The sequence below is a fragment of the Anser anser genome (assembly GCF_964211835.1).
Source record: "Anser anser genome assembly, chromosome: 1".
In the NCBI taxonomy this organism is placed as follows: domain Eukaryota; kingdom Metazoa; phylum Chordata; class Aves; order Anseriformes; family Anatidae; genus Anser; species Anser anser.
This window is the reverse complement of record NC_139720.1, coordinates 133,720,582-133,743,861: the sequence shown is the minus strand read 5'-3', so window position 1 is coordinate 133,743,861 and position 23,280 is coordinate 133,720,582. Positions and strand designations below refer to the sequence as shown.

The 23,280-nt window shown below is 40.3% G+C and overlaps 1 long non-coding RNA gene across 2 annotated transcripts in view; it reads right to left on the bottom strand.

Moving 5' to 3' along the window:
- Nucleotides 1–217: 217 nt before the first annotated feature.
- LOC310894903 overlaps nucleotides 218–23,280 on the bottom strand; it is a 61,089-nt gene continuing 38,026 nt past the window's right edge. For both annotated transcript variants that reach the window (XR_014580272.1, XR_014580273.1), the window contains exons 2-3: nucleotides 17,711–17,876; nucleotides 218–3,214 (exon numbers count right to left, since the gene is read on the bottom strand). This is a non-coding gene — a long non-coding RNA (uncharacterized lncRNA). The remainder of the gene's footprint in view (nucleotides 3,215–17,710; nucleotides 17,877–23,280) is intronic.

Here is a 23,280-nt window from a genome sequence, read left to right as displayed (position 1 = left end):
TCATGAGGGGCAGTGGAGAGGCAGGTGACCTATTCTCCGTTATCACCAGTGACAGGACCCACGGGAACGGTGTTAAGATGAGGCAGGGGAAGTTTAGGCTGGACATCAGGAAGAGGTTCTTCACCGAGAGGGTGGTCTCACACTGGAACAGGCTCCCCAGGGAAGCAGTCACTGCACCAAGCCTGTCTGAATTTAAGAAGTGATTGGACTGTGCACTTAGTCACATGGTCTGAACTTTTGGGCAGACCTGTGCGGTGCCAGGAGTTGGACTTGATGATCCTTATGGGTCCCTTATGGGATATCCCCCTTATGGGATATTCTATGATTCTGTGATTCTATGAAGAATGTCCTTAGCAAAAAGAGGTGTGCAGAAATGTTCACTGAGGCCCAACCATCAGCACAGTCCATGCTCCCGCTTAAACAATTAAAAAATCATTGCCTTTGTGAGGTACACAGGCATTTGTGATTGTAGATAAACCCTAACTGTGTGGAGTATAGCCATCACAGCTAAATCTGTGCCCATCAGCTGACAAGGTGCAGAATTATTCTCACCTCTAGAGATTTACCCCATGATGAGGGGCACCAGAAAAAAAAAAAAAAAAAAAGTGTTAATAAACATGGAACTATTTACAGATGTGATTTTTTTCAACAAATCAGGACTGTTTCTCTTATGAATCTATTCCAAACTCTCACAAATTAAAATGATTTTAACATTTACTTGAAATGAAATAGCTCCTTCAACAAAGGACGGCTAAGACAAATTCCTCTTTACCCTGACCTTTTCAAAGATTTTTTTCTTTCATTGAATAATGTATATGCTCTTGATGTTTGATTCAAAACCTGCTGGAGCTGCTACCACTCTTGCAAAGGTGTAGGAGAAAAGCATGAAAGAAACCCTTCTTTTAAAACATATCCCCTTACAACATATCCAATAGGTCAGTGATTGTCTTCTGAATGTAGAAAATGGGCAGGCTGCCTAAACCCCAGTTACACTAGACTCTGCAGAGTAGTGCCAGACTATTTGGAGGTTTTTCTAGGCCCCTCTCCTGCCTAGAGATAGTAACTAATTCAATTTCAGCTTGTCATCTCCATGCCATTACTTAAGGCCGAATTTGTACATTCTGCATTCTTTGCACATCAGGTAGCTTTGCTCTAATATTCCTAACTCCTCAGAAGACCAAATACTAAGAGAGCAAACAGCACAATTTGTCAGCATGATATGAGCGTTTTTTTTTCAGAGACAATTTATGAAGTGTATTTTAGGGAAGCTAATGTGGGGGAAAGGAAAATTTTATGTTGCTGTGGCAACTTGAGAAAAAAAAAATAAAAAGGTTCCATGCTGCAACACCTATGTTCAGAGCAGTTTACTTTTAAAATACTATTGATTTCCTCAGTGAAGGAAAGCAATCAGCCAATTTTACAGAAGATGACTTCTGCTTCCCAACCCTGCAGTGTTAGAAGTTCAAACTAAAACAAAGCTCTTCTGCAGCGCAATTACTTGAGGCTTTTCAAAAGAGGAGCCGATGTGCATCCAGATGATACACGTGGTCTTGGTGAGTGGACTATTGTAAGATTTATTTCAGACATTTAGCTCTTGGTCCAACCAGTAGCCCATGAAAAATGCTGGGAAATTCCACCATTCTGTTTATACTTTGGCACAGTCTGATCCTTTTTTCCTCCCTATGGCCAAACTTCAGCCTGCCAAAGACCTCTTCCCCTGAGTGAGTTGCAGCCAAACCAGTATTAAACCCAGAAATAGAGGAAAAGCCAGATCTTTCCCCAGAGAATGGGGTTTGTAAGAAGCCCACAATAAAAATGGCTTTAACTGGAAAAGCATAGAAAAATCTCAGTTAACTACACAAGGGATCAATTAAAGGAAAGATTTTAAGGGGAAGAGATCCCACTGATCAGTACAAAAAAAATGGATTTTGATGAGAAAGAAAGTCTGAAACTAAAAGTAGAAAAAGTAGATGCAGGGAGGAGCAGGGTGAGAGGATGAGGACGATAATAGAAAGCCAGAATGAAATAGGATTTTCAAGCAAATTAAAATAGAGATGCATGGGTCACATTACAGATAGCCCAGACAATGTGAAGACAGGTTTTTGAATTTGATGAAAAAGATTAAAAAACTACTGAGGGGATTTGGTGTATTGAGAGGTAAAAAGGTTACAGTAGGAAGTCCAGAGATCCTTGTCAGCAGCTATTTCATATATTAAAGGGAAGATAGCAAGAAAGCAATGAGGATGTTCAGAAAGGACCACAGTAATTCTGTAAGAGGTAGTGAAGACAGCAGATTGCATGTTTCGATGATTTCTTGTTGACAGCAGCAGTCTCTGCAGGCATGCCTGGATACTCATGGCTGCACAGAGGTCCCATCAGGACATCAGGAGCTGTGGAGCTCCAGCCTCCCAAGCTGGGAGCTCCCCTGGATGAACAGAAGTTTTCTGGGTAGAGCCCTGTACATGCTTTGGTACATTTGAGATATTAAGTGCTAACTAAATATTTAACACAGGCTGTAAAAGACACAAGTGCTCACCTACTGTGAAATGCATAAAGCTGAGAATGACAATAACAAAAATTGCACATGCACAACCTGTGGCTTGGAATGAACCTGTCACTGAGAAGAACCCATTGTTTCCCTTTCCAAGAGCACCAAAAGGTTCAGGTTGTGTTTACTATGTGTTTTTTTTTTTTCACTTCTGAGAACCAAAAATGTTGTTCGGAAGAAAGAGTGGGCAGCAAGCGGGCCTGGCTCTTGGTTGCTGCTGAATGAGTATGCCGCTCCTGAAGCAGAAGCTGCTTTCCAGAGAGGAAAGGCTCTTGCAGCCCTCTGCTCTGCTCTTACCTTCTCCTCCAGTGCCACGCAGCAGACTTTGTGGTATCTGGCTCTTTCTCCCGTCTTAAACAGTTTAACCCAGGAATGAAAGAAAAACTCACCTGGAATACTCTGTTACATAGAGCTTTATGTCCAAATTGGAGTTAATTCAGAGTTACTTACCTAGGAAAGAAACTGCATTTACTAAAGGGAAAACCCTTTTCTTATGGAATTTCCTTTTCTTTCTTGGCCACAGTAAGCACTGGCAATTAAAGTGGCTGTTTCTGATGGAGATCAGCTGTTTTTCACTGAACAATAAGCCATTTCCAGTTAACATAGTTATTGTTTGAATTTCTTCTACCGTTTTCATGATGTTGCTGGTTGCATTTAATTATATCCCTGTGGAAACAAAGAGATAACATCCTCCTTTCTCAATATATCTCTCTCACACATGCGAGGAACCAGCTTCCTAATTACTGAGTAAGGCTACTGCTAATGACAACATAATCAAAATGTAGAAATTCATTTTTCAAATGCATGAAAAAACACCATCTGCATGCATTTTTTAAGTGAGACATTAAAAGCCTGACTCCTTCTGTTCTGTGGACATTAAAAATGTGTAAAAATGAGGGTTTTCCCTGGTGCCGTTGGCCAAAATCTCTCTTTTACCCACAATTGCTCAGTCTGTTCAGTTCAAATGATTCATAATATTACATCTAATTTCTCTTTCTTTAATTTCATGTCATTACTTCTCATCATATTCCTTCTCAGCACTTAACCCTTTCAATACAGATTATTATGATACTCATTTAATTATGATTCAGTCAAGCTTGGTATGTTCAGTTCTCTGTTCACTATTTTTGCTGGTTTGCTCTCTTCAGATCATATCCTGAAAACGTGTTTTTGGTAACAGGATGCTCAGAGCATAATGAAATAGGCCCTGTTTTTTCACACACACAGAGGGACTCTCACTTCTCCCTCATATCTCTATATAGCCTAAAGGTAATTCTCATTTCTTTTACTGCCGTACCACATAATACATAAATCAGAGGTAAGGTCATGCCTAGTTTGCTCTTTACTGTCAACTCTAGATTTTTCTGTTACCTCCAGTTCTTTTCAAGGTAGCATCTTGGGTTTTCCCTTTATCTGAACTTTTCCCATCTGAACTGTTTCACTATTTGTATATGTACTTATTTTTTATGTTAAGCCCTTGATCCATTTTCAGACTGTGTATTTTCTCCCAAGGCCTTTATTAGTAGTAATTTTCTCTGGGAACCAGTTGTATTTTAACATATTTTTTCTCACTGGTATTTCTATTTCTCACAAATTGGTATAATCTGCAAATTACATTAATGTATTTATAAGACTGATCCTAATTGCCTGTGCATCTGCCCTTATTCCTTGCTGAGTATTTATGTTATTGCCTAAGGCTTTAGTGAGCATTCAGTCCATATGAACATAGCTAAAATGGCTGTGGGGTAGATGCTTTGCTGGGTATTTAGAATCTGCTTCAATATTCACTCAATTCAGCTGAAACACTTCCAGTGACACAGATCGTCAAAAGAGATGATACAACTTCTGCATTACCACAGCTGGGCTATGTGCTTTGGCATCACAGCTCTGAGTAGGGTAATCAAGAGGAAGAGTAAAATCCTTGGTAAGGAGGAGAGAAGTGTTTAGCAGAGCAGCATCGCTGAGAGGCTGCCCTGGCAATGAAAGCAATGCAGCACGAGTACGATTTTATTAACAGAAATGCCTAAAGGGGTAACAGTACAGCTACCTAAACTTTGAGCAGCCCTTTTCACTGTTTCTCTTTGAATGGAACTAAATTTCTCTCTTGTTAGGAATGTTTTCCAACCCCTATAGACTACAAATTGAGTTCAGGAATCACCAACAATTTTGCACAATGTGCTTCAAAGAAAATTCTATATCTAGTGATGAATGTTTCATAACTAAGAAGAAAAACAAGTTGAGAGACTTTTTTTCTTTTTTTTTGCCCATGTACAAAACCTACTTTTTCTGTATGGTACTTTGGCTTTTAACCAGCATACCAATGAGTTCTGATATTCTGTATTCTATGTGTTTTAACTACATTTATAAATATCCCATACCCCAGAAAATACAAATAGTCTAAAATAAGGTAGCTGATATGTGAAGGTATCCTTTTTAATGAATATATTTTCCATATTTTTCCATTCAGCAATTAATTATTCTGATGGCAACAGGTTTTCCCTCCTGTAAATTAGGATATTTCTTCTTTAATGGGTTGGAATTGCCAGTAAGGGATTAGCACTCCTGAGCAAAGGAACTGCCTTCAGGCTGCAGTTCCAGCCACAAGAGAGAAGAGTTGAAAATAGCAAGAAAAACAGCCACCTCTCCTGTACCTGGGCTCACTGCACCACAAGGCACAGAATAATTCCCCAGGAAAGACAGGGGGTTCTATATTTTTTGACACACCAACACCAGCAGAAATGTCTCCTACCTCCTCCAGGGAAAAATTCCTGGTCTCTGTATGTGCAGCTACTTATAACGAAAAGAATACCTCACTGAACTTTGGAAGGTCAATTCTGGCAGGGATTAAATGGCAATATTGTCCAATAAGTGAGTTTGTAGCGTTGTTTAGATCTACTAAATATAATTAATTCACGGTTGTATAATCTGCTAAGACTTTTTGAGGCAGGCCGATGCACGTGGAAACAAGTGCAAGGTCATACCATAGAACAAACTGGTAGATTTCTACCAAGTTTTTTTTATTGCGTATCATTTGAAAATCAGATGGAAAATTGAACGCTGGCAAATGGAAATTGAAAACCTAGCGAGCTGAGGCGCTTCCCTTCCGAGGTCACCTCCCCTCCGGCAGGAGGTGCCTGTGCAGAAGCTGCGCGCAGCCCCGGCGGCAGCTCCGGCAGAGGCTCCGCGATGCCAAGGGGTCCTCCGCCAGCGGCCACTGCAGCCCCAGCCTCGCCCCCCGCCCAGGCACAAGCGGGCCGGTGGCTCTGGGTGGTACCCGGGCAGGTGCTTGCAACCCAACTGAGAGCTCAGAAAATTGCTAGGGAAAAAAAAAAAAAAAAAAAAATGTTTGTTCAGAGGTAAGCCTAGCCCTGCATCCAAATGCTACTTAAGTCCTTTCCAGACCCCAAGGACATTTGAAGCACCTACGTCGAATGAAAATTCATGCTCTGTACAGCTTCTCACAGCAAGATTGGTAACAGTTGTGGGAACATTTATTCCGCCCATCAAAAGAAGCCACCTAAGAACTAGAAAAGATATCACATTGAGATGCAGTTATGAGAAACCAATGAAAGCTGACTTCCCACGGATTTGTGTCGGGTAGGTGAGGAGGACACGCTTCAATTTTTCCCAAAGCGGTGGCATTCAGAAAGCACTCTCCCAGCAGACTTCAGATTCTCTGACTCCTTATAGCAGCTCATGCTGCAGCTTTTCTCTCAAGTGAATGAAAAGAGTTCCCTACTCTTTCCAGCCACCTATCCTTTGATAATCCAGAGGTTCCCTGGAGGGTCTTTGGCCTTATGTCTAATCGCACTAAGTGGGACCCACAGTCACAGTCAGATAAACTGTCTACTGACTAGTTTCTTAAGCAGGCTAAAAGTAAGTAGCACAGAACCCGGACACTACAGTGTGTTTTTATAGGTAAATAACAAGTGGGATAGTGGATTGGGGCTTTTAATGGAACTGGAAAATGTTTTCAGAAATTCTTTCCTTTCTCCAGCCACAAAAGAAATGGGGAAAAATGGAAATAATATCTGCTTCCGTACTTTCAATCACTTTCTCTCCTATCCCACTGGCACATACTTAAAATTGTAGGTTTATATATCTGTACATTGTGAGTCTGATTTGTGCTAGAGAAGAAATGTAGTTATTTAATAGATTTTAGGTTCACAGGATGTCAATATAAGAGAATAACTACCTGAAGGACTACAGCCTTAACATCAGGCGTCATTCATTGCTATTCTATGCAGGCAGAAACGATCTCTGGATCAGCAGTGACATCAAATCCAGCAACAGGGAATCTCCAGTTAATAGAGGATGAAATAGTCACTTCTTCACCGTGACTTCTAAACCATCACCCTGAAAGATACGTGCCAAAAGCATTTACCATAAATGATGGGTGTTTTCCCTCTTCTACCCTCAAATCATATTTAACAAGTACGTTTTTGTAGATGGCTTAAACCAATCCAAAGTCCTACCAAAGGTGAAAGGTTTCTCTCTCCTCCTAAACCCAAGCTATAGGGTTGAGCCCCTGCTTATTGTCAGCACCACCATTCACACAGTTGTGCAATGACCTACAGCAGCTCAGATCCAGCAGAGAATCAAGACCTAAACACATTCCCCCACCAAAAACCTTTCAGCCAGATCAGATCCTCCCTGTGCACCTTCATGCAATCAGGTAATTTTTCACCTCCAGACAAGGAAGGGCACGAGGACACACAGATGAAAGCAGGGGCAGGGGGATTACTCCATTTAGCAATACCACCATAGGCTGGCTGTAACTGCATAAAAATTCTGATTTGTACGGTTTCTGACTCAAGATGAGAGCTAAGTGACAGTAATAACAATAGATATTATTACGCTGATTTAAAACTTCATCCCAATTTTTGCCTTTCTCACTCTGGTATAGTATTACCTATATTACCCGTTACAGTCCTCTAGTTCCTGTGATTGAACCGCTGCTATATGCACAGCACAGTAATTCCCAGGGACATATCTGATTCCAAAGGAGTGAGATAAGAAGAACAGTTAATGGATTTCCTTACTAGCTCATTTTTGAAGTTGTTACTGGGAGTTTCCATTTTCCTTTGTCGTATTCCCATCAAAGAAAAAAAAAAGAAGGAAAAAAAAGAAAAAAAAAGTCTCTGAATGCTCTGAAAGTCTCTTACAGCTAGATTTAGAGGCTAAAAACTGTGAATATCTTAGTGTTATTCAGTAAGTTTTAGTTGGTTCACACTAGGGACGTTTAGTCCACAAAAAAAAAAAGAAAAAAAAAAAGCGTATGTTCTCATTTTAGGTTGCCTAAAACAATTTGCCTAACTTGGGCTAAAGTTACAAGGTAACTAGGGAGTGAGGCTGGAACAGAAGCTGACAGGCACCCTAGGGCCGAAGCCACACTGCTCAAATTAAAATCCACATTGTAAGAATAACTTCACTATTGTAACCTGTGGTTGGAACATACCTCTTCCATTGTATTTTGGAGAAAAAAGGAGATATACCAACTGCAGGCAGCCTCTTGTCCTAGACAGAATCACATGAAAGACTTAATCTCCATATCTGTTATCATCAGATGAACTGCACTAAAATGATTTTCCATTTAAAATTCTTAATTTTGGATTTCTTTTTCATCTGAATTCTGTACATACTACATCAACCTGTTGTGATAGAGGTTAAACTGTAAAATGTTTAAGTAGTTGAAAGAAAAAAGAAATATACAGATTGTATGCATTTATGTGCTTTTTTTGCATACACGTCTAGCCAGCTAGGAAGCTGCAGCATCCTCCTGTAGTGCCAGGGCAGTACAAGGGAGAGGTCAGGCACCCTCCGGCTTCAGCGCAAAGCTCTGGTGGACTCTGCACCTTCTAAAGGGAAGGGCATGTTCCCACCTAGTTAAAACAGACTCCTGCACCCGTCAACGAAGTGTCCTGGTGGATTTTGAACAGCAGGCTGAGACCCCTGCAACATTACAAGCAGATCAGGATATTCACCAGAGCAGCGAAATAAATTTGTTCCAATATTCTGATTTCAGGATGTCAGTAGCAACACACATAAGACTTTCACTGCTCTTGAAGAACGACCAAAGCTCTCCTACATCCCTTTCCCATGGTGTCTCAGAGATACCCAAACCAAAGTGGAGATCTCATGTTTGGAGGATTAACTCTCAGCAAGGCAGATAAAGAAATAGTCTTAGATGGATTATGATTACTTGCTGTTAATCACTTTTGCTCAGTGCTTTGCCTAGAACTGAGAGAAACACACAGGCAGGCATTTAATGTTTGTGATAACCAGAAGCCAATGCAACAGTTTCCTGGAAAGGAGCGTTTTTGTGTGGGTAGATATTTGGATTTATATACGCACATTTACTGCTTATAAAGCTGCCTGAAAGGAAGACATGCAGAAACATTCGCTAAGATGGTGTAGCTTCAAATTTTCCAGAAACTCTTCAGCAAGAACTCACAAAAAAGGTGATTTTGCATGACTAAATATGGGTGTTTGTAACATACACTTTAAGGATATGAGATATAACAAGTAGGATCAACCTCCATAGATTGGAGGGTTTTTATCACGTTCCTGTATTAGCCACCTACATATGATCTGATTAATCAGATCCTAAATGCAGTTGACCATATTAACCAGATTTCCTCTGACTATCAGAGATTTGGATGATTAGCTCAGATGCAGACACCTGCATTGTGGACAATTAAAGATTAATAATCAGGATTAATATTCATTTCCTTTATTTTCAAACTTAAACTGCCAAAGGATCTAAGGATCTTCTAGTTTTTTGTTTTGTTTTGGGGGGAGGGGGGACTGGTTTTTTGTTTTGTTTTGTTTTGTTTTCCTGCTGTACCACTGCTTGAAAGAGGACTTTCTTAAATGCACTCTCACTAAGGCATTCCTAGTTCAGCATTATACTCATTTGGCCATTCAAGACAGTGAATGGGAAAGATTACACAGGAGTTCAGTAATTTACTCCTAATGCAGAGGTTAAACACCCCTTCAGTCCAAAGGAAACCTCTATTAATGCTTTGAGAAAGGCCATAAAGGGAACGTGAAATGCAATACATACAATTCAAAGAGAGCACAATTCTGTTCCATTACAAATTATACTGTTCTTTGGATTTCTTTTGTCCTACAAAACAGACTACTTCTTACAATCAATCTGCAATGCCTATCTTCACTTACTGAAGCTAAAATCAACCTTCATGCTCAGCAAAATGGGTAAGGAGACACTCCTACACTATAAAGACATAAAGTCAATAATGACGGAAGAGAGAATGGCAAAAAAAAAAAAAAACAACACAGAAAGAGAGAAAGAAGGAGAGAAAGAGAGAAAGAGAGAGAGAGAAATAAAAGAAAGAAAAGAAAGAAAGAACAAGAGAGAAAGAATGAGAGAAAGAACGAGAAAGAGAAAGAACGAGAGAGAGAACGAGAGAGAGAAAGGAAGGAAGGGAAGGGAAGGGAAGGGAAGGGAAGGGAAGGGAAGGGAAGGGAAGGGAAGGGAAGGGAAGGGAAGGGAAGGGAAGGGAAGGGAAGGGAAGGGAAGGGAAGGGAAGGGAAGGGAAGGGAAGGGAAGGGAAGGGAAGGGAAGGGAAGGGAAGGGAAGGGAAGGGAAGGGAAGGGAAGGGAAGGGAAGGGAAGGGAAGGGAAGGGAAGGGAAGGGAAGGGAAGGGAAGGGAAGGGAAGGGAAGGGAAGGAAAGGAAAGGAAAGGAAAGGAAAGGAAAGGAAAGGAAAGGAAAGGAAAGGAAAGGAAAGGAAAGGAAAGGAAAGGAAAGGAAAGGAAAGGAAAGGAAAGGAAAGGAAAGGAAAGGAAAGGAAAGGAAAGGAAAGGAAAGGAAAGGAAAGGAAAGGAAAGGAAAGGAAAGGAAAGGAAAGGAAAGGAAAGGAAAGGAAAGGAAAGGAAAGGAAAGGAAAGGAAAGGAAAGGAAAGGAAAGGAAAGGAAAGGAAAGGAAAGGAAAGGAAAGGAAAGGAAAGGAAAGGAAAGGAAAGGAAAGGAAAGGAAAGGAAAGGAAAGGAAAGGAAAGGAAAGGAAAGGAAAGGAAAGGAAAGGAAAGGAAAGGAAAGGAAAGGAAAGGAAAGGAAAGGAAAGGAAAGGAAAGGAAAGGTTGGAATACTGTCCAGGCAGGTGGCTTGAAAATAAAAATCTAGATTTTGAATCAGCTAATTTTACTAGATACAGTAGGGGTTTCAAAGCTTTTCATTACTTATTATAAAATGTTCATCATTCTTACAGTCTTATTTTGGAGCAAGGACAATCACTTATGAATTATTTGTGGAGAATCTAGCACCTGGAACCAATTAAGCAAGATAAGGCTTATAATTTGGGGTATCACTGCAAAGTAAGGGTTAAACAGTGATAGTTTAAAGCCTGAAATTCTGCACAGGCAGTTCTGAGACAGCTCACCAGAGCACTACAAGAACTGCTCGTGCACATGGCCCACCCTCCTGCTTACCCGCTTGCTTCCTTGGACGAGTCTATTAAACAAAATGAGATGGAGCATTAAGTGAATGCTCAGTAATTTAACAGCTCTGCTCAGCAAGGTTACTTACAGAGTCTGATTCACTTCATATATTTTAAAGACAGATTAAGTATTTTGTTTTTATTTTCACTGAGCGACTTGATCAAACCACAGGGTTCCCCTTCTACTCTGGCAACTGCTTCTTTAAAAATTTGTTCTTCTTGCTGGCTTTAAATGCTCCTCTGTGGTGTTGCTCCAGAGTATTCCAGCCACTCCCATATTCTGGGAGAAACAATTCTGGCAGATATTTTATTTTCCTGAGTTAGTTTAACTGGCTGCATCATTTGTTTCTCTTAAAGCATTCTTATACAGTTTGACATTTGCAAGAAGATCAAGAAATTCACATGATAAACGGAGGTCAGCCCATCAGAAACAGAGCCCTTTTATCCACTAGACAAATGGCTAAATCTGAATTGAAGGAAATGGTTCTGAGATAATTTCAACCCCTTTTGTAAACTGTTCACACTAATTGCAGGCAGAGAGAGTTAGCTGAAACTAAAATTGCTTGGACTGAAATTTAGCTCCCGGAATTTGGCAAAACAAAACAAAACAAAAAAAGGCCATCTATTTATTCAAGATAGAGCTAGAATTTACTCAACTGTTTTTCTTTTTGATTTACACTGTCTGAAACTGAATGGCTGTACATTATAAAAATGATTTCTAGAGCAATAGCTTTACAGCTTCTAAATGCTGCCAGTGTCATAAACGGTGACATTTGTAAGTTGCTAAGGGAAAACCTTGAGAACAGAAAGCTCAGAATTTCTCAGGCTCGTCTTGCTCAGATAGATCTCAAGCCATAGCCAAACTCAGAATTATACCCTCAGTAAATTCAGGCCACTGTTTCTCAGTCACTATTGACTACCTAATTAGGATGCTCTCAAATGAGGATGAAGCCAGAAATGGCTCTCCATTAAATGGCTCAGACTACTAATGTGTTTAAAGTTAAAAATGTGTGACAGTTTGCAGGATTGCTGTGTATATCTGCCTTATTACCAATATCTTGAAAATAAGCAATTATTATTTGAAATAACCTACAGTTTTATCCAGCTCTTGTCAGCTTCTAGGCTGATAAGAGAGGGGAAGAAAGAGAGAGGGTGAGAGCTCCCTTTGGTTCAAAAAAAAAAAAAGCTGCAAGGGGTATCTTGCATCTAGGAGATGAAGTAGGAGGAAATTTCACCTAAGCAGGGCCAAAAGTTTGGGTGAGGGTTTTCCCATCTACTGTTGACAGTGAAAGCCACAGAAGTAGGAACTTTTCTCTGAAACTGAACATTTAACATTCAGAACAGAGAAAATGCATTCGCATATGCACAAACCCTCTCCATTTCATGGGTGAATACTGCTTCTTTCCAGAGTTGCCTTTACCATAGATATAAAGAAACTGCAACTACACACACAAAGCTATGTGCATTTTGACCGTGTCCACTTAATAACCAAAAGCTGCTCCAAAACTTGTTATAGCAAATATTTCTGTAAAATCAGGAATTTGATCTGTCTTCTTTCCTTGTCATCTTTGCTTCCTCTCTCTCTCCCCACAGGTAAATTCTCAACACCACCTCTTATGCAGCTGATGGTTTGCCTTACCTCTGTAAAAATGAAGTCTATCTGGAAGACTGTGTTGCTAGTCCTCCTGCTTCAAAACCAGCACTGCTAATTACCTGGGTCTGAGAAAACAATGCGGTGATTCACCACCTGTTTCTGTACAAGTCCTGTGCCTATCTGCAGTTCCCAGCTGGTAGGAGGGGAGAGGAAGAGAGAAGAAATGCTGAAGTACTGGTTAGGCTACAAAACACAGGTAGTAGCACTGCTGCCACACACACCTCATGTACCAATAGGAACCGGGTTTGTTCTGTGAAGAAAACTTCAGTAGAAGCCAAACCACTGCATACATACCAACCTATAAATCTGGGCAAAGAATTTTTTGCAGTTCCAGGAAGGCATGTAAATAAATGCAGCTGTACAGTAAAACCATACCCTACCAGGAGGGAAAAAGTTTATCCACACAGAGGAAAACCAAAATATGTAACTTGATCTTTACAGTATAGTACCTGCTTTATAACAAGACTTCTGCAGAGATTTGTTTCTTGTCCTCACCAAGGGACTGCAGTAGCTTTGCTTCTGGGAAAGGAAGTGTGATCGCTTCCCTTGGCTCCCCTGACTTCCAGCTGTTCTGTGCGTGAGGGTAGCGTGCTTCAGAAGAGCTGAATAAAGGCATTTAGTATCCCTCAGTTCCCTTCTTTTCCTCTAGAGTGGAATTCACAGAGAGAAAATAAGTAGACTTTAGGCAGAAACAGTGAAATATCAGTCATTCAAGATGGAATTAGTTTGGTGAAGCAGAAATCATAGTTTCTTTAGGATCAACTCAACAACTGGAATGACATTACTAATTATTGTTTATTTTAGTTTTCAATAAAACTTAGTTTTAAAATTGCTTCTTTTCTGTATTGAAACTTCGATTTGCTTTGTTTTCTTTTTCATTGTTTTAGGCCAAATCGATTCAGCAGGGTACCTAAAGAGTTTCAGGCAATTTAAAGGAGCATTTTCAGAAGCAGAAGGGTTTATTCTAATAAAATATTTTGCCCAAATGCTGATCATCTGCAACTGAGTGCTCTTGATTGCTGAGCTGATCACTTGCACTGTGGTCTATGCACATGATTATACTTCTTCTGCTATATTTGCAGAGCTATTTCATAAAGGGCATACGTAACAGCACTCCTGCCTCATTCCTACCGAAAGTCCCATAGGAATGAGATGCAGTGTGAGAGGCACTAAAATGGTGCACTGGTCAGGAAGAGGAGGATGTCAACTTAGCAGTAGCTGTCTTCTTGCAGTACCACTTAGACAGTTCAGCCTCCCCATGCCTTTTTCCCAAAGAAAAATGGCAAATGCAGAAACTGTACCACATCTGGCTCTTCCATTTGGCCCCTTTTAAAATCTATTAATAATTATATACACCATCTATACATTCATGCAACAAGGAGCTGCATTAAACTCTACACAGCTGCTTATTTGGAAGATCTGAGCTGACCATACTGCCTTGAAACAACCAGTCATTCTCTCTCTCAGATTTCTTTTTCTCCTTTCCTCTTGATTTTTATTAGTATCACGAATTACAATATTACTTTAATAAAAAATGTTACAACATCAGGGTTGAACTTTTAAAAACAACAGTGAGCCTTTGTCTTTTTGGTTTATATCATATTAGTGCAGCCTGTTTCCCACCTCCCATCATTGCCCAGTTCCTTCCAGTCCACATGGCTTGGGATAGCATCCTAAAATAAACCTCTTCCAGCCCTCTGTCTAGGCTCTAAAATTCCACCCTGAAAAAAAGTTAAAAAAGAAAAAAAAAAGTTTCATGTAACACTTTGTTACTTTCTATCTTGGAAAAAAATCTGATTCCTTAAGCTCCCTGGCTGCACCAAGAGGGCCCGCCGCATCTGTGAAACTCATTGACTGTGCGTACCGCCACAGTATGAAGCAAAATTTCAGCTTTATGAGCTTTAGTTTGTGTGAAGCCCAGCAATAACGTCATCAGAGCCCTGTGGGCATGGCAGGGAGGACCAGCAACGATGACATGCTGTAGAGCATGTGGGAGCGGGTCCAACAGGGCTGCACGCTCCATCTAGAACATTGCTGAATCTCAGCACAATCCAAAATACCATTCGTGTTACAATATTTTGAGCTGCCAACCACTGGTAAATTTATTGACTGTCAAGCTAAAAAAATACAGAGATGTCAGCCATTTATTTTATTATACTTTTAGATGGCCGTTACGGAGGCAAGATAGAGTAGGAGAGAAAATACCTTCCCTCCTCTCTTGAGGCGTATTTCCAGATTACTGGAATGGAGTGGCTGCTCTTACTTGGATAATTTTCGTAGTATACACGGAGCTGTACAGTATGATATATATGAAAATGCAGCATGGATTTATGGATTTCTGAATAGGAGGTCTGCTTCAAAAATTTCCCCTGACCTTCACATGCAAATACAGGGAAGAGAAACACATTATGTTGGGCTTTCAGTGCCCCAAGCACAACAGCTAACTAGTTAATGCATAATTATACAACCGCATGAAGAAAAAAGATCTTCCTCTGAGAGTCCAGTTTTAATTATGCTCCAACCAATGACCCTTTTCAGCATTGATTTCAACTGGAGAAAGGCACATGACTTAAAAACTGCATTTCTCATACAGATGTAGGGACCAAGATGGGACCTGGAATGTAGTTAAAGTTCTACCTTTTATTCTCGCAATTAATTCATGGCTGTGAATACTAACCTGGGGGGAGATTAGATAGCTTCTCTCCAAGTGCTATTTGAGCTTTTTGACTATTTCCGTGAATGAAATTCCAGCAATAAAAGTGATTACCACCTCACAAATTCTGTGGAGAGGATGCACTGCCTGGCACATTAAATTGTAAAATCTCTAATTACATGTTGCAATAAGCAGCCAAATGCTGCTGTAGCAACACACCACTAAACACAGTCTCCTTTTTGAAAGGTGTAAATATAAACAACAGACTTCTGCCACAGCTGCACTGGCTGATTGTAAGTAACCAACATTTTTTTTTGTTTTCTTGTTTTTTGTTTTTAACTGTTCACCCACAGGGCCCAATTCTCCAGTGGCTGACAGCACTGTAATTTAACTGACTTGAACAGTTCAAGTCCCCTCGTCCACAAATGATGGTAGAATCCAATTGATGGAGGGGGTAGGGGTTTCCACACAGAAGAAAATACAGCTCACTCTCTTGCTCAGCATAGTGGGAGAAGAAGACACAGCAGATGTGTCTTTCCTCCTGACTCTAAATAAGCTTTGTCTGCTTCCAGTATATTTCTTCAGCTTGGTCAGGAAGCTGTCCAAGTGTACGAAGGCCAAAGAGGTCATTCAAAGCCATTGCTTTTTTATGGGCTGAAAGCAGGAGGTCACAACCCTGAGCTTTAAAAAATATATTGAGGGAAGGACAGATGTCATAGGTAAGGCAAACTCATATTCTTCCTTTCACAGTTTTCAGCTTTTCTAAAAATCTATTTCCACTCAAAGTTGTGCTACATGTTCTACAATATTTATATTGCACACTGTTTCTTGATTGTGAAAAGCAGACACATCTTCATGTTATCTAGGAGGATGGACACAAAAGTCTGTGCTAAGCAAGGCTCTAGCTTTCTACTCCTGGTTGTGCTGGAAGATGGATCATTTACATCAGAAGTGGTTGCAAGGAAAATCTGGATTTGAGAGAGCTCAGTGTGATGGTGGAGCAGCCTGCCCAGCAGGCCCGCCCAGGAAGCATCCAGACCCTGACCCCAACACTATCGGCCACAAATCCAGATAAGGCTTTATGCAGAACCTGCCCTGCTACCCATAAAATAAAGGAAAACTTGAGGCACATTTAAGCTCAGAAAATCGCTATTTCCCAAAATAACTTCAGTTAAAAAACTTGCAAGGAGTGTTATGTTCAGGACAACAGTAAGAAAACACCTCCCATCTTGAGGTCAGCCAAGAAACTGATCTACAAGGCAGCTCACAGAAAACAGTGTGATGGCTACCATGAGACTGTTTTTTTCTTCAGAGTTGTGCTACAAGGAGCCAAATTTCCCAAATAATTCACTTTTCATTTTGGCATCATAAGAAGAAAATTTCAAAAGAATTTATCAAAGCACGTGTTAACCCTCTGAGAAGCTGGCTGTTGAGCTTTCCAGACACAGCATTTAAAAGCACACTTCTGAATCCTGCAGATAGCTGTAGACCTTGTATGCGTTTGGTTGTTTTTGCTTTTCCTCTTCTTGTTGTATGTTCAATGCAATTTTACATTTGTGACACCTAGGCTTTTCTGGGGAGCCTTGTAATTATACCCATATTGTACGAATAAAGAGGTTAACTGTGAGGAAAAGACACAGAAATATCTGAAATACCCTGCAAGCTGTCCACAGAATCAGGACAAAAACTTGGCCCCACAACCCATTGGGCTGTGCTAAGGGTTGCAGTTCTGTTTCCTGTTGAAAATCAAACTGCAAAGAGGTGTTGACTGAACCAATGATCCCTTTCCTGAAGCATGATGTTGACTGATACATGGTTCTTAGAACTAAATACTATTACCTGTATATTTTATTGATTAATATTTAAAATATCATGGATGCCTAAATACCAACCTTTGCATTTTTAGTGATTTAAATATATTTTCAAGCTGGTGCTTTAGAGATGTTTTATTCTGTTTTGTTCTGAAAAGCTAGAATCATGTTAGCAACAGTTAAATCTTTGTAAGATGCATTTTTCTCCATTTTCTTTATAATGGTTACATTCTGTATTCTAAATTGTAAAATCCAAAGCAAGAGAAATATACCGCTAGAGGAGACAAATGCATGGATTTTGAGCTCTCAGCCTTCAGACATCCAGCTTTTGACTTGGGTTGGACAGACATAAAGAAGCATAAAATGTATGCCGAGAAATTAATATCTATTCCCTCAGTTAAGAGAATGTTCTAAGATGTTTTTTAGGCATGCTTCTGCATTTTATTTGTGTTACTATGCCACTGGATTTGGTGTTCTTCATGCAGGATCACTTAGGATCACTGCAGTCTTTGCCAGCAGTTGAGGTAATGCTGCAGTTGCTAAGCTCATGAAAAATATGATGAGTGGGAAATGGATTTCCTTACCTGTCTCAAGGGAAGACGGGTAGAAACAGTGCTAGGGTGTCTGCCTCAGAACGTGGTCTGAAAGGTTCATCTCTGACAGAAAAAGTGTAATTTGCATTCTATAGGCATTCATTCTGGATTATTTCAGGACATTTCTTGAGGTTGCCCCTCTCTGCTTTCCAAGAAACTGAAACAGAGAAAAAAAAAATGCCCTAAAATGTGTTAAGTCATTGCAAGCAACTGAAACTGACTCCAAACTCAATAGGTAAAGAACTTTGAATACTCATTTCTTGTGAATCAACCAGAAAGTCCCACAACAGTCTACACACTGATGGAACTGAAATTGTCACCTAACAAGGGAAGCCTCAAAATTTAAGCAGGACCCATACAGCAGAACATACTGTTGCAGAGAAATAGAATCAGCAGTTTCTAAACTAAACATAACTCATTTCATTAGTCTTGTTTTACCTTTATACTTTCTTGTTCCCACTCACCCCAGCTAACTCAGAAGAATGAAAGAATATTGTATGTATTTGAAAATCCTTAGAAGACATACAGTAGTAAAATATAAATCAGCAGCTCTGGAGAAGAAGCTCATACCTCTTGAATGAGGAAGGTACTGTTTTGCTATAAACTTGGGTTGTCAAACAATCTGCAAGGCCACTTAGATACTGGGTTTTCTGCAGTTATTCTGGTCAAGGATAAATGTTAAATGATCTGCAATTGAAAAGCTCAATATTCCATTATCAAATCTTTTAGACAGTCAATACCCTATGACATTGGATTATCCTAGATTTATCAGCAAATAAATCACTGCCTTTGCCTGAACACACTAAAAAGCTAGGAACACAAAAGATCATTTATATTTAGAACAGCAAAATCAGCTGATAAGTCTCAAACATGACCGGCTTCATAGTATTTTGTTAAGGACCTGAAAACCTTTAGTTCTCTTTTAAAGCAAACTACATTTGAATGCTCATAGCAGTTAAACTGTCTAACAAAATCTATGATGGAAGGAAATGTGAAATAATTGCTAGTGGTTTGTGCAGCAAAGTGCCTCATACAAATAAAGGCAACAATATCAATAGAAAATAATTTGGTTCAAAATGTAAGGAAACAGACCTCACAGGGGAAAAAATAAAAAATGTATACATTCATGCTATCAATTCACAGTTATTTTTAAATTTCCACTGTGAAGTGACAGCACCAGCAGAAATGAGTTCTCCTGAACAGTATACTGATCATAAGCGTGATCTGGGTAATAAAGATTTCAGATTTTGTTGGACATTTTCCACAGTCCTCTAGATGAATCCTTAGTAAAGATTTCCCTGGGGGAGAGGTTGGAAAAGCCAAAAAACATCAACAACAACAAAACCAGGAAGTTCTCCTCTGGAAGTCAATGTCAAAATTAAAATAAATGACAAAATTTGACTTAATTGGGATCACCACTTCTGTATATTTCTGCTACCACGATGACAAAGTCTGACTGTTCAAGAAGAAAATGTCAGGAATTGAATCCCCTTATAATCATGGGCCTCCCATGCTCAGCACAGCTGCTTCAATATGAGCTTTAATGTCCTTTTTTTCTTTTTTTTTTTTTTTGTGCCGCTCAAAAGTAGTGCAAATAATTTTCCAATAATGAAAGCAAGATTAACTTTCATGAAGTTCATGGTGTTTTATAGATCACTGTCATATCTCAAGAGTCTCATAGTACATTGTCAGTATCTACTGTGAAATAACTCATATGTATCACTTTTGAAGATTTCAATAAATTTGTCAGGAAGGTCACAAAAGCTTTGCAAGGAAATGCAAGTGAAAGAACTCATTGTCTGTAAAACTGTGCAAGGTTATCTGTAGTACTGACATCACCCAGATTTAAATACCAAAGCATCATAATCTTCACTATCTACATTACAGCGTTCACATCTTCCAGACCTCAGACATCCAGAAGGATCAGGTTCTTCTCTTGACCAAAATTCTTGCCCTCCAACAAATTCCATGTGAGGAATAGTAGAAGTAAACGTTATTCCATCTGCAGGGTGGGGGTGAAGACAATCATGATTCATTACCACTGAATACTGTTTGGCCAGTAAAAAGATGGCTCCTCATTATTGACCATGTACTTTTTGGTTCTCTGATGCCCTATGCAGGAAGAAGACTGGCCACTGAAATGTTGGCAGTATTTAAAAGAACTGACAGAGACAAAATGAAGTATAACAGATTTTCCAAGTCTGTTTCATATGCAAAGAGAACAGTCATGTTAGCTTTGCTGCACTGAAGTACACACTTGCTAGCAAACAGTATCCATTCTACACACCTCCACTGAAATTTATGGTATTACCACATTCCACATTACCACAATACCACATTCACCGTAAGAAGGTCCAGCTCTAAGATTCCTGTCAATCTATGCATTTCCTAACCCGTTAAAGACAGCCTGGAATAACGCCAAACCACTTACTTCAACCCTTGAGAAGCCATTTCTGGACACTAGCATTCTCCCCTCCAACCTACCCCACCATTCCTGGGTAAGCTCGTAGCGTAACTAAACAAAGGCCACTGCAACCTCGTCTAACTGATGCTCATAATCTAAACTTGGAACAGTATGAAATCGTGCCAGAACACAGAATGGAGCCTTTTTAGCAGCACAGATGATCCTCTATCCGCAGAGAGAACACAGAAGATGGTTTCTCATCTGGGGCTTATCTTCAGCATTTGACTGTGAGCTACATGGTCTTATGGAGATTATGAGAAATTTGCTAAAAAAGATGACAGGAGCAAAAGGTAATTTACTAAAATGTTTTGAGTCTTTCTGGAGTGATGCCACCAAAACCTGATGGGGAAACCTCACTTTCATCTGGCATCTATTATTTTGGTGTACCATATGATGAGTTGTCCTTTACTACCCATTCTATGGACTATTTAGAGGATAATAATGTAGATGACAATAATCTGTAACTACACAGAGAGCTACCTTTCACACATACAGTCATGTCTCTATGTATAAAGTAAGGTGAAGTGGACAAAGCACATGATGGACAAAGTACATGATGAGCCTCAGCAGGGAAGAAATTTCTTGTGAACAAACAATAAAAGCACATTCTGAAGATTTTTCAGATCTTCATTTGCTAGTCAGTCAACAAATATAGGTGGGATTCATCTGCTCTAACATAAACACAGGAACGACAGATATCTAAGGAGGAGAGTGTCACTCTAGGTTCCCTTTGTATAATCAACAGGGAAACCTCCTGAGAGCAACTCATTATATCTGTGGGTCAGATAAATCACTTTGTGGAGATGTATGCAAAAAGAGCCTAAGTGATTAGCTCAAGATAAAAAATATAACATCTAGACATCTATAGTTGAATAATTCAGGATTTCTCACTAATACTGAGGAGTGTGGTAGTGCCATGCTCAGACTACACTAATATCAGGTTGGCGAGAAAACTCTGTCTCTTTCTGGAGGAGGACACAATTGCAGTAACTCAGTGTTTATTTTTTCTGCATCTCTTCTGAATTACAGCAGTACATAACATATCCCAGCATGAGACACTGCTGCCTATGCAACTACATCTGAAACAAAGTGTTGGAACATGCCTTCAACCATTTATGCCACCAGAAACATATAACACTTCATCTCCTTTGTCTATCTTAGCCTTCCAGAATATTTAGTCATTTTAAACAGACTTAATTGTCTTTTATGATGAGATCACCCACCTAGTTGACCAAGGGAAGCCAGCTGATGTAATATTTTTGAATTGCAGCAAAAAATTTCAATAATTTTTCACATAAGATTCTTCTGGACAAAATGTCCAGCATACTGCTAGATAAATACATAATATGATGGGTGAACAATTAGCTGATGGGTCAGGCTCAAAGGGTGGAGTTCCACTGGGCTCCATTTTGGGACCACTTCTCTTCAATGTTTTTCATAGATGATCTGGATGCAGGATTGAATGCAGTAAATTCAAAGATAATACTAAATTATGAGGAGCTGGTGACTCCCCTGAGGGTGGAGAGGTCTTACAGAGAAATCTTGACAAATTAGAGGGCTGGAAAATCACCAAACCCATTAAATTTAACAAGAACAAGATTCAGCCCCTGGTTATGGGGCGATCCTGGCTGTACATACAGACTGTGGGATGAGAGGCTGGAGAGCAGTCTTAAAGAAAGGGATCTGGGTGTTCTGGTCAATGGCAGGTTGAACATGAGCCAGCGGTGTGCCCTGGCAGCCAAAAGGGCCAACCGTACCCTGGGGCACATCAGGCACGGCACTGCTAGCTGGTCAAGGGAAGGGATTGTCCTGCTCTGCTCTGTGATGGTGTGGCCTCACCTCGAGTACTGTGTGCGGTTTTAGGTACCGCAGGATAAAAAGGACATAAAACTATTGGAGAGTGTCCAAAGGAGGGCAACAAATATGGTGGAGGGTCTGGAGGACAAGACATATGAGGAGCAGCTGAGGCCCCTTGGTTTGCTCAGCCCAGAGCAGAGCAGGCCGAGGGGAGGCCTCATGGCGGCCTGCAGCTCCCTCACGAGGGGAGCGGAGGGGCAGGCGCTGAGCTCTGCTCTCTGGGGACAGCGACAGGACCCGAGGGAACGGCACGGAGCTGGGACAGGGGAGGGTCAGGCTGGGGGTTAGGGAAAGGTTCTGCACCCAGAGGGTGGTCGGGCACTGGGACAGGCTCCCCAGGGCAGTGGTCACGGCACCTGCCAGACTTCAAGAGGCATTTGGACAATGCTCTTGAGCATTGAGACATTGAGACAGATGGTCTCATTTTGGGGTGGTCCTGTGTGGAGCCAGCAGTCAGACTCGATGATCCTTGTGGATCATCGTTGGAAGGATGATCCCTTCCAACTCTGGATATTCCCTGATGCCATGATTTGGAATCACAGTTATCTTTGTAGTCTTTATTTGTAAGGATTCTCCAGGTTGCAGAAAACCATAAAAATCACCTAAATTTTCAGGATAATGATTTAATACTTTCTTCTTTGTCATACAAGAGCTATCTGTAGTAGAGGCACACTACTGCTGTTTTGTGCCGCCAGTTAAGTTTTCTCAAGATCTTGCCATAACACCGTATATTTGATTGCTTCATGTTCCTGTGGCAGTCTGTATTACCCACCATTTTCCTGGCCACTGGCAAGAACTACTCCCCTGTTCCCGGACAAAAATGCTGCCTCTGTGAAGGTGAAAGCAACCCACTAGTTCCTGCTCTGTGACTCTCATGAAAATTACTAAGCAGACCTCTACAAAAAAAAAAAAAAAAAAGTAAACCTCAGAAAGTAAGCAATTATTCAATTATTTGTAAAAATAAATTTAGTAGCTGTGCTCTACAAGAAGGGCAAAAATCATCTCAGAAGCCAATCTACAGTTGTGGAGTGGATTCCTAAGAAACTAAGAACATTCACAGCCCTCAGTGTCTCTCAAATGCAAGCCACATTTCTTTGACCTTGCCCTCACTAACAGTAATGCATAACATATGTGTTAAAAAAACACCAGAAACTTTACCAGAAGTGCTTCTCTGCCCCACCCAAGGAGTAGATGAGTGTGTGACAGATGTTAGTCATGTTCTTTAAAATGCTACTGGGAA